This window comes from Meleagris gallopavo, chromosome 15 (genome assembly GCF_905368555.1).
Source record: "Meleagris gallopavo chromosome 15, MGAL_WU_HG_1.1, whole genome shotgun sequence".
In the NCBI taxonomy this organism is placed as follows: Eukaryota; Metazoa; Chordata; class Aves; order Galliformes; family Phasianidae; genus Meleagris; species Meleagris gallopavo.
In genome coordinates, this window is record NC_139418.1 from 2649190 (window position 1) to 2659765 (window position 10576).

Sequence of the window (10576 nt, forward strand, 5' to 3'; positions counted from 1 at the left end):
CTTTCTCACTTGCTGCTTTCTGTGTCTCCTCTGGCAGCTTTACATAGCCCCAAAAAGGAATTCAAAAAACAAGTTGGATAAACAAGAAGAACTTTCTGTCTGCTCGGAAACATGTAGGCTAATGTCCTTGAGCATGTGCCAGGCCTCCGGGGGTTATGTCCAGGGAACGTGAGTCAAGCCTTGCCAGGCTCTGTCACCTGCAGCTTTGTGTGCAATGCTAGCCCTTCAAATATTTCAGGAAGAGGTGAGATTTGTGTCTTATGTCATGCACCCTTACTCACATGCGGTGATACTTACAAGTATATTGACACACATGGTTGGCAAGCTCTGGAAAGGTAGAAGCACATTTTCCAGCACAGTGGTCGTACTGTTTGCTCCCTGTCACCATTTTCCCTGCTTACCAGCATCCTTGAGGAGAAGGAATGTCAGCCTGCTCGATTCTGGATAGGTGCACAGTCTGCGTGGAGGCGTAAACAGGTAAAGATGGAAATGGAGCTGCTTCTGAAAAGGTAACCTGAGAGAATGAAATGAGAGAAGTACAGCATGCCATCTTGCAAAGGCTCTGTTGTTCCTTTTCTTCTGTGCATCCCTTCTCCCTTCAGCTGTAAGTATTCCTACAAAATACCATCAGATCAGGATTGAAGAGGGGGAACTTCTCTGGATAAGTTTACAGCACATTTTGACTTTAAGGAGCAAACAACTGTTCACTTTTAAACCAAAAGATTTGCAGGGACAAAGGTGTTTTCTTCCTTAATAAACAGAAAACAAGTGTCATGCCTCATCCACAGTCTGACATACCTCTCTCCGATCAGCTGGAAAACAAGCAAGCAGCTTGCTAGCAGCAAGACCTGTCCACCCAGAACTGAAAAGCAGCTCAAATGCTAACTTCTTCAGTGTTTGTGAAAGCTAGTTGTTCTCTCTGGGCTTTTGTGTTGCACAGTGGTTATTATTAGTGTTCCTTAAGTTCTTGGGGCAGAAGAAGGAAAACTGGGCTCTTTTGTGGAGAAAATTGCACCCTTGGTGGTGATCTCTTGTTCTGCTCTCAGAAGCTGGCAAAATATTTGTGCTCTACCTGACTCATTGGCTTTATCTGGAATTTATATCCAGGAGTGTCAAACCTGTTGAGTTTTAACACTGAAGCAAAAAAGGGAAAATAAAAATGCAGCTGCAGAGTTAGAAGCGTGAAAGAGTCTGCTAAGCACATTTGCTTACAAAAATGCTGCGGTCTACTTTACGGTGGGGCCATCAGAATAATTAGGGATGAGTGGGTCAGGAAATTTGGCTCACCAGGCTGGGCCCAGCGCTGGCCAGTTTTGAGCTCAAGGAGGAAAAGGTCTTTCAAATGCAAACACATTACAGCATTTCATATGGATGAAGTTCCAGGCTTCCAGGCATTATTTAAGAGTCTTTGTAAATTGGTCTGTTGACCATGAATGAAAGTATTTGAATTTGGTTTGACACTGTAATAGCTAGCATGAAGCTCAGTTAAATCCATAGCATTACCCCGCCACATACAGTAGTTTTAAAGCCCCGAAATGCTCGATGCATCCAGGTTAGCATTCCTAAGTGAACAACTGTTGTGCACAATTCATACTGGGAAGGAAATGAAGAAACTGGTTTCAGTTTAAAACAATCTTCCATCCTACTTAATTCAGTCTAAGCCTGAAAAATCTGAACTGACCTTACAGTCATTTTTGGAAAAGTTTTATTAAATTGTTTCATTGTGGACTGCTTTAGCCAAGATTTATTTGATAATTAGTACAGCACTCTAATCTGAAATCGTTTCTACTCTATTATTTTTGTTGTTATTATTATTATTATCATTACTACCACTGCTATTATTACTATTATTATTCTATTTAAATGAATTAGGCTTGATTATCACTGGGAAATTTTTGCTGGACACAGTAATCACACTAAGCCTTAAGTGTAGGTTCTTCTTGGCTGAGCTGCACCGAATCACAGGATGAGCTCCTCGGCAGTGTAGTTTGGTGGGTGTGTTCTTAGCTGAAAAAGGAGAGTGGAAATACATTGGAATGGTACTGTTTTGTAGAACCTAATGATTTGCTCCTCTGCCTATACGAGCTTTTGTTTCACAAATCCGTAGTGTATCAGCAGTGATCACACTTTTGTTGTGGACTTCTTTTGGAACTGCAATTCAGTCTTCTCTGAAGTCTGTCATCATGCCTCTCTCCAATGTCTATGTAACGATTAGAACTGGCTCTATGAGGCTTTGATTGATTTGACGGAAATGCTAAAACTGCCTACATCTGATTTCACCTTCTGTATATTTTGTCACAGCCCTATTCTTTTGAAATATCTTACAGGTGATTTTCATTGTACTGTTGTCATGGATTGGAAGTGGGTTTGGTGGAGCCTTGCAGCGTTCTGACCAAAATGTCAGTCCATAAGGTACTGTTATATTGATCTCTTTTCCAGTACTGTTCCTCAAACCGAGACTCAAATCCCAGGAAAGGCTGTACCTCACCAGAAATGTCACAGATCTGACACTTGTGGGGTTTTAGCCTAATTTCTTCAGTAAGAAACATCAGATAAGCTTCAGTTTTCTGCAGCTTCCCCAGCACCAGCTAGAGCATCCAGAGTGCAAAGTATTGTAATGATGTGTCAGGTTTTCCAGAGTCTTAAAGCTTAAGCCAGATTTTCTTCCAGTGTGAAGTAATATTACAAGATTGTTTCAGGTGAATAGTCTTTGCCATTCAGTTCTCACACCATAGGGCTGATGGTTGGACTGTATGATCTTAGAGCATCTCCCTCTCTCGGGTTTGGTATGTGATCACAGTTCTGATTCCTTTACTGCACTATTTTTTGTCACAGCTCTTCATCTTCGTCATGGAGGTTTATAAAATCTCTCATTGCCTCTACCTGTGGCCCTGTGTCTTCCTTGCAGTGGTCAAGGAGCTGGGTTGGAAGTTCAAGTGGGAAACTGTTCAAAAACCTTTCTTGCCCCGAGGAACTTTGTCAAAGCACGGCTTCATTTGGAAGGCAGATCGTGCCATGGGATTAATATTTGTATATATGACATGTTTGTGTATTCAGCCTCTTGTTAGTCATGATTTTGGCTTGTCTCATATAATTTTTAGTGGGTGGATACGAGAGCTGCTGTTGAAGGATAGTTCTAGTTCTTCGGTTTGACTACTGGAAGCAACCATAGGGCAGAAAAGCAATTTCAGCCAGAATGTCTTTATATAACTCCATGTAGCTTTCCCAAACTGTATCAGTATTTACATTTTCTGTGGTAAGGCTATGGTAAATTCAAACAAAGAAGAAAACAATATATATCTTTCATTTTGGAGTGGCCTGAGCTAAATCCTCCTGTGGCAAAAAATTGGCATTGCTCTTTTTCAGTGGAAAGGAGAAAGCTTTGTGAAAAACTGAAGCTGGTTCAGGGGTTTCCCATTGGAAGGACAGCACTTGTCTGGCTCAGGAGTTCCACAGCTGACTTTGTTCAAACCCACTGGGTATTGTACCTCATGGTGGAAACTGGGAAACGGGTGAGAAACGAGCTCTCCAAAATGCTTCTGACATGTTTATCAGTTTGTTTCCCTCTACTTTCGTTGCATCAGCATCTAAGAAGGGCTGGAGATGGAGACACGAGGTGGATTTGGTAGTTGGTTATCACACTGTTGTAAATTAGCTTTGAGGTAATTAATCCTCATACAGAGAACAGGACTGGCAATGCTGGAAAATTTTCCAAATGTTTTTGTAAATCTAATACATCCTTGCCAACTTGAGATCCCCAAGTGTGTCGTGACATAGAAGCACTCCAGCTATCTCTGCCTGCCGTTAATATTTTGTGCTTCGTGAACCCTAATTAATTAGGATATTAATTTCCATATGTAGTTTTGGAACAGCGCCATGCTGGGAAGGAGATTTTTCTCACATGCTGTTACTCTGGTTTTGTTCATTTCCCCACATTTTTGGTGTTATTACAATACACATCAGGTAGGGTTTGATAATTGGAAATTTTGGTGGAGAGGGATCTTTGAGACATTTTGCTTAGCGTTAGGTTATTTCTTGAAAAGCTCTGAATGCAGATTTATCATTTCTGGTTTCTGTGTAGTGAATCATTTGTGAACAGATTTTCATTTTTACTGCTGTAGTGACATTTATCAAGAAAGTGTATGCAAATGCACTTTGTGCTAGCAGTTGTTCATTGAGGGTGCACTCTGACATTCGTTATTTCTTATCTATTGCTTGCGACTGATTTCTTAAAGAGTTCAGGATTCATTCCTGCTAACCAACGAGAGAATTGAGCTCCTTTAATGCCTGAGTGATGAGAAGGGAATAGAAGTATAACCACTTTGTTTATGTGGAAAAAAATAACCAAATTCATAAAGAAATTTCCCTTGATGGCTACAGTATCCAGCATCCACAGACTTTCCCAAAAAGCGTATGTGAACAATGCCACATTTTTCTTAGGGATGCAGAAAATCTCTGGTTTTGTGTGTCTGCACACTGCTGGCTGCTGATTAAAGGCTCCAATTAAAAGCAAAACTATGTTCTGTATGTCAGATTGACATTCAGAACTGAACTGCCATCCAAAGACCAGGGATGCTGTGAAGTATGTTAAGCAATTTCGGGATCCAACATCATCTGCCTACACAAAGACCGCTTTGATTTCTTGGGTACCAAGTGCAGCATCCTTCATGGTTGGTGGGAGCATCAAGGTGATGAGCACTGGGCAGCTCCAAGCAGCACTTCTGTAGCATAAAACTTGTTGCATTTTAATCTTGGCATGTTGGAATGGGAATTAGGAGCCTCTTTGACTTTTAAATGATCTGAAGAGGAATGTACTTGATACAGGTGGTAAGCATTATTCTTGGAGCCCTCAGATATTCCGGGCACACGTATATTTTCATTCCTCATAAACGTATCCCTGGTGAGAGGGGTGGGGACATCAATTAAGAGGAAAGCCATTTTCCACAGTAGCAAAGGATCAGAAAAAAAAGTGTTCTGCAGATTAAGCAGAGGTTTTGCCAAACAAATTTTTCAGATTTCTTCAGGATTCTAGTCATGGCCTGTGATCTGAAACATTTGCCAAGAATTCGGTAGAAAGAGGAAAAATACCCCAACCCTGAAGTTTTGAACAGGGAGGTGGTTTGTGGCTTTCATGGGATTGCATCAGAAGTCTGATCTTCCCGGCAAAATATACTCTCTTTGCAAAACAATGAATCCCCTAAAACCACAAGTGCCATGAAGTCAAGCAGCATGTGGTTTGGATAGGAGCAGGCCAATTTGTCAACTTTGTTTCATTCAAAGAGAACGAAATAATGAGTGGAAAAACATTGAGATAAAAAAACCTCAAGATACTCGTTACAGATTGATCCTCCCAAAGCAGAATCTAATCTTGTTTTTGCTTAACAGAGCTCCTCTGTATTTGTACTTAGACAGCACTGCTAGGTGATTTGAATAATACATATTTATAATCTATAATTAGTTTTTGACTGGCACAGGGAGTGTTATTCTAGCTAATACAGGATTTTGTGGGAATTTCAATTGTGTTTTAGAATCCAGTCTAAATATTGTGATGAATTTCTAGCAGGTAGTTTGAAGGGACAAACCCTGTGGAGGAGGTGGAACTGCCCTGTGCATCCCGGCGTGACCGCGCTCAGCTCCTGGCCTTTCCATCCCAAAGATGGGGCTGAGCAGCTCCAGGCATCCGTCCTGCTATTACTCTGTCATTCCAATTGGTCACACTGTATAGAATTGTTCTTTGAGGCGAAGTTTCGTGTCTGTTCTTCCCGTTGCTACACACGCACAACACCCACCCTCGACAGCAGCATTAGAAGTGTTCAGAAAAGTATTTACCAGCTTCACTTATTTAATTTTTGTCTTCTTTGTCTTTCCAAAGATAAAAGATGGGAAGGCTTTAAAATTCCAATCTACAGAAAAGAGCTTTTGCCCCACCTAGACAGTATTTTCTGGAGAAATGGTGGGTGAATCCTGGCTTCAGGAAATTGCAGGGAGAAAAAGAGTGTTTAGATTCGCCACAAGGATTTTGTGAAAGGTGAACTCTGTAGGAAAAGCAGGTTTTCTCAGCAGTTTTATGACTGAACCAAAAAAACAACCTTTTATTCTAAAAATAAACTCAGCATTGCAGGTCAGGTTATTCTGCCTGTGCAACAATGATGATTTCAATCTGAAAGTCCATTTTGCTTTTTGAAACGGAAATCCTGAAAGTCCTTCTTTGTAAAAAGTCAAACTTTCCATAACCAGGCAGATGCATTGTGAAGGTAAACTTCACCCTGCAGCTTCTGCTCCCAACTGCCTTAACTCAGGGAATTCCTCTTTCTTGTATTTTAGTCTTTGCTAACGGGTGCCAGCCTGATTTCAAAATGTTTTAGTCTTGGTGTAAGCAGAAGGCAATCTCCACCCACATCTTCCTTATTATCTATAAGAAATTCCACAAAACTTGTAGCAACAGCTTTCAAAATCTGCAGAGAGCTTAATTAGCATCAGAGGAGGAAAGTGGAACAGATTTTAAGCCCTGCTGCACCGTGGATCCACTTGAGCGGGGACTGTGGTCCCTCTAGCAGTTCATCAGGGCTCTGGCCCTGCACATGTCTCAGCACTGCCAGGTTACCAGCAGAGTCATCACCTCCGGAAGGCATAACCTTTGCTAAGCCATTGGGTTCAGCTCCAGGTTTGTTAGAAGCAGGTCAAAACAGAAACCCCCATTTCTAATAAGCCTATACATAAAAGAAAGGAGGAATGTGGTTCCTGGATCTTAATTTTCCTTGGAAAGAACCAAACTGAGATTTCAGCTTCTGACTGATGATACATTCTCCTTCACTGCTCTAAAACAGCAACAGCATGGAAAGTGGGGTTGATGGCAAGAGGACAGTGAGTACCCCTGTCTAAAACAAAATTGTACCCAACCTCTTTTTCCTCTTTAACAAAATAACTATGGAAAACAAATACGTAATCCATTAAGGAGCAGGCTCCATGGTGACTTTCATGCCAGCACTGGCTTCTTCCCACCGGCTTATTCCAAAAAAGTCTGAGGCCCCCATGCTTTGAATTCGGTACAAACTCCCACACAGGTTGGCTCTTTGACTGATTTACAGAAGATCAAACCTGGGAAGTACAAGCACAAAAGTTCATATCTCCAGCGATGGGCAGCAATAAACCTTTGTGCTCGAGGTGCTGGATGTGTAACCATTGCTTCGTGGGGTGGGAAGCCCAGGAGAGAATTCCTCCTAGCTATGAGTTAACTATTGCCAATCCATTTGAACTCTTGTGAAAAAAAGATGCAGAAATGGATGTAGCCCAACTTCTCTATACATAATGTTTGTGTTATTTAGTTCCAACTTAAACAATATCCCACCCAGTTTCTGAGCAGTACAGAGAATGTGGTGGTGACTCAGTGGAGGGGAACCAGAGGTCATCAGACATTGGTTCGGTAGCAGAACAGAGATCAAGGAGAGCAAAATGTAGAAAGCATGGGGATTTATGCACAAACGTGGGGGTAGGCCAAAGCTAGAGGAGGAATGTGGAAAGTTGACTTATCTGTGGGTTACCCCATTAAATGTAAGTGTAGTTGCAGTCAGCAGAATGACAGCAGAGAACAGGATTTCCTCAATGCATGTTGTGTTTTAGTGTAATGCTTTTCCTATCAAGTGAGGCTGCTGACAGAAATGGCATTTGCTGTTTTTCCTCCTTTCCCCTCCAATGGAATAAAACTCCAAAATCAATATGCTGTTCTCATTTCTGCAGTACCAGAATCCGAGCTGAGTTGTTATGGTCAAAGAGCCTGAAGTGAAACAACAGGAGATGGCCGACCTTACATATGGGGGGAATAATAATAAGCCAACAGCCCATCCTTGAGTGCCCAGGCTGTGTCAGAAACATGGGGTTAGAAGATCTGTGTGTGTCATTATCAGCCAGCTGAGTTGACCAGCTAAGGCAATACAAGAACCTTTGGTGCTCCTGGTCATCTTGGAGAGGAGCCGTACTGCCGCCACCACCACCCATTTGGCTGCTGTGCAATTAGGGCATGTGTTTTCCAAACAGGGAAGATTTGTTTGGGAAACACTGATCCTAATAAGAGGGCAAAATATGAGCAGGGTATGGAAATCTTAGGTTACCTACCACATCAGGTTTGTTTTTTGGGAATGCGTGTGTCCTCCCTGTCTTTCTCTGTGCCATGATTCATGGAGGCTGAACTCCTGCCTTGAAGCCTCCTCTCTTTTCTTATTTCCAATCCCTTCTCTTAATCATACTCCTTCCTTCCCCCACCTGTTTCCAGAACCAGGCTCCATCCCAGCATAGCCAGAGGCATCCGGTTGACTAAAATTACGGTTATGAGCAAGCTTGAGTGGAACAGACAGGATCCGTTCTTTTTTTCCACAGGGTGTAAGTCATGTCTGAAACCCCGAGCTAGAGTTTGTGCGGAAGATAAAAGGGATGGGCCCAGCCCAGTTAAACTTGAGATGGCTCGAGAAGTGTCTGAGCCACATCCCTGTAATTCATGTGGTATGATAAGTCAGCACATAGTGCATAATAGCCCTCACTCAGGCACCTGCAAGTGCTTTGTTTTGGGTCCAGTAATCCCAAACGCTGTTCTCAGATAGCTGGGTTTCATCTCTTTCCTTTTTCTCAAAGAGAAATTTGGATTGGCTCACTCTTTAATTTAAACCATTTGCCCATCACAAGAGCTTTTACAAGCAAAAATCTCTGGTTTCACAGGACCTTTTAAGTCACACTTACCTGGTGGAAGTGTGCATCCCCAAGTCTCCCCTGCTGTCATGTGTCTCACTCATACCCTTCTCACATGTACTCTTCTGCTGTCTTGGGGTATTTTTTGCTCATAATTTCTTTTAAAAACCTGCATAGAGATGCCCAAGACAACAGAGATCTTAACCAAAAACAAATTACTGGTTACAAATGAGGCTGTGGACTTTAAAGAAGCCTGTGAGTGTTAGCAAATAGCTTGCAAATGTTGAGCTGTTGAGCTTATATGGATGGAAGGCAGAAGAGTTACTGGATTTGTTTCTTTCTTTTTTGTCAACTGTCTGTGAATTGCTGATTCAGGACAAAACCTTGACTGTCATTTTTCTTCACACTCCTTTTGTTCCTTATCAGTTCCATCCTTGAGATTGCCACGGTTATGAAAGGTTTGGGTTTTTCTTTGGCAGTAAGACTCAACGCTTACAAGATGTAGTACATATTGTTACAGAGAAGTCCTTGTAATCCAAACAGACAAGACAATTCTCTTTATTCACTTACATAATGCTCAGGCACCGGCAGAGCACAGCATGCTGAAAGGAGGCTGCGGCAGAGCCAAAAACAAAGCCCAGGTGTTGTGCCTTCCTCGCCAGCTCTTCACTCATACCCTTCCCTCCTGGCGCATGTTTTGTTTGCATCCATTTCCAGTTTTCGGTGTGGAAAGATAAAGAGGGTGGGATTCACCTCCCCTAACTTCAGCAATCTGAAAGCTAAGAAACTGGTCTGAACTAGTTGCTTGGCTACCCTCCAGAGCTGGCTCCTCCAGGAGGTGATTCAGCCTATCTCAGGGCATGCTGCTTCAATCCACCTCTGCAGGGGACTTGCTGAGTTCCATGACTGCCAGCAGGACTGGTGGCACTAGCCAGAGCACACCTCTGCCTCCTGGGTTGTTGGGCTTCAGTAAGGACAAAAAGAAGAAGGAAATTTTCCATACCCATGACGTCTTGTGAATTGTGACTGTTTGGCAAGGTGCTGTCTAGGGGCTTTCTATGTGAGCTGATCCAGCCAGGACTTTGTACTGACTGTTTCCTCAGAAAGAAGGTTTTCTCTAGGATCTCACTCTCACCTGTTTTGCAAGTGGAGGAAGCTTTAAATGAAACCAAATGCACGTGCTAATGACATACCCAAAGCTCCAGTATTTGTAGCCTGGCACTTTTAATACATAATCAGATTTAGGTGCGTGGGTTTGTAATGTGTGAGAAGAGATCAAAAATAAATCTGAAGACTTCACCTACATCTTCTGTTATTCTATAGTAAAGTGGGTCCAGAGGAGGACACAAAGATGATCAGGGGACTGGAGCACCTCCCCTATGAAGACAGGCTGAGGGAGCTGGGCTTGTTCAGCCTGGAGAGAAGAAGGCTGCAGGGAGACCTCATTGCAGCATTTCAATACTTAAAGGGAGCCTACAAACAGAAAGGGAATCAACTCTTTGAAAGGGTTGATAACTGCAGGACAAGGGGAAATGGTTTTAAGTTGATGGAGGGAAGATTTAGGTTGGATGTCAGGGGGAAGTTCTTCACTATGAGAGTGGTGAGGTGCTGGAACAGCTGCCCAGAGAGGCTGTGGATGCCCCATCCATCCCTGGAGGTGTTCAAGGTCAGGTTGGATGGGGCACTGGGCAGCCTGGTCTGGTATTAAATGGGGAGGCTGGTGGCCCTGCATGTAGCAGGGGGGTTGGAGATTCATGATCCTTGAGGTCCTTTCTGACCCTGGCCATTCTGTGATTCTGTGATTCTGTGATTCTGTGATTCTGTGGTGGCTGTTACGAGGTTAGGTTTTTCAGTTTCTTTAATTATGGAACCAGGGAGTGTGTTTGGTATGAAACAG

General features: G+C 42.8%; 1 long non-coding RNA gene across 9 annotated transcripts in view; it reads left to right on the forward strand.

Moving 5' to 3' along the window:
* Positions 1-10576, forward strand: part of LOC116217205 (uncharacterized) — a 77960-nt gene that overhangs the window by 9272 nt on the left and 58112 nt on the right. For all 9 annotated transcript variants that reach the window (XR_014886576.1, XR_014886570.1, XR_014886568.1 and 6 more), the window contains exon 2: positions 2328-2412. This is a non-coding gene — a long non-coding RNA (uncharacterized LOC116217205). The remainder of the gene's footprint in view (positions 1-2327; positions 2413-10576) is intronic.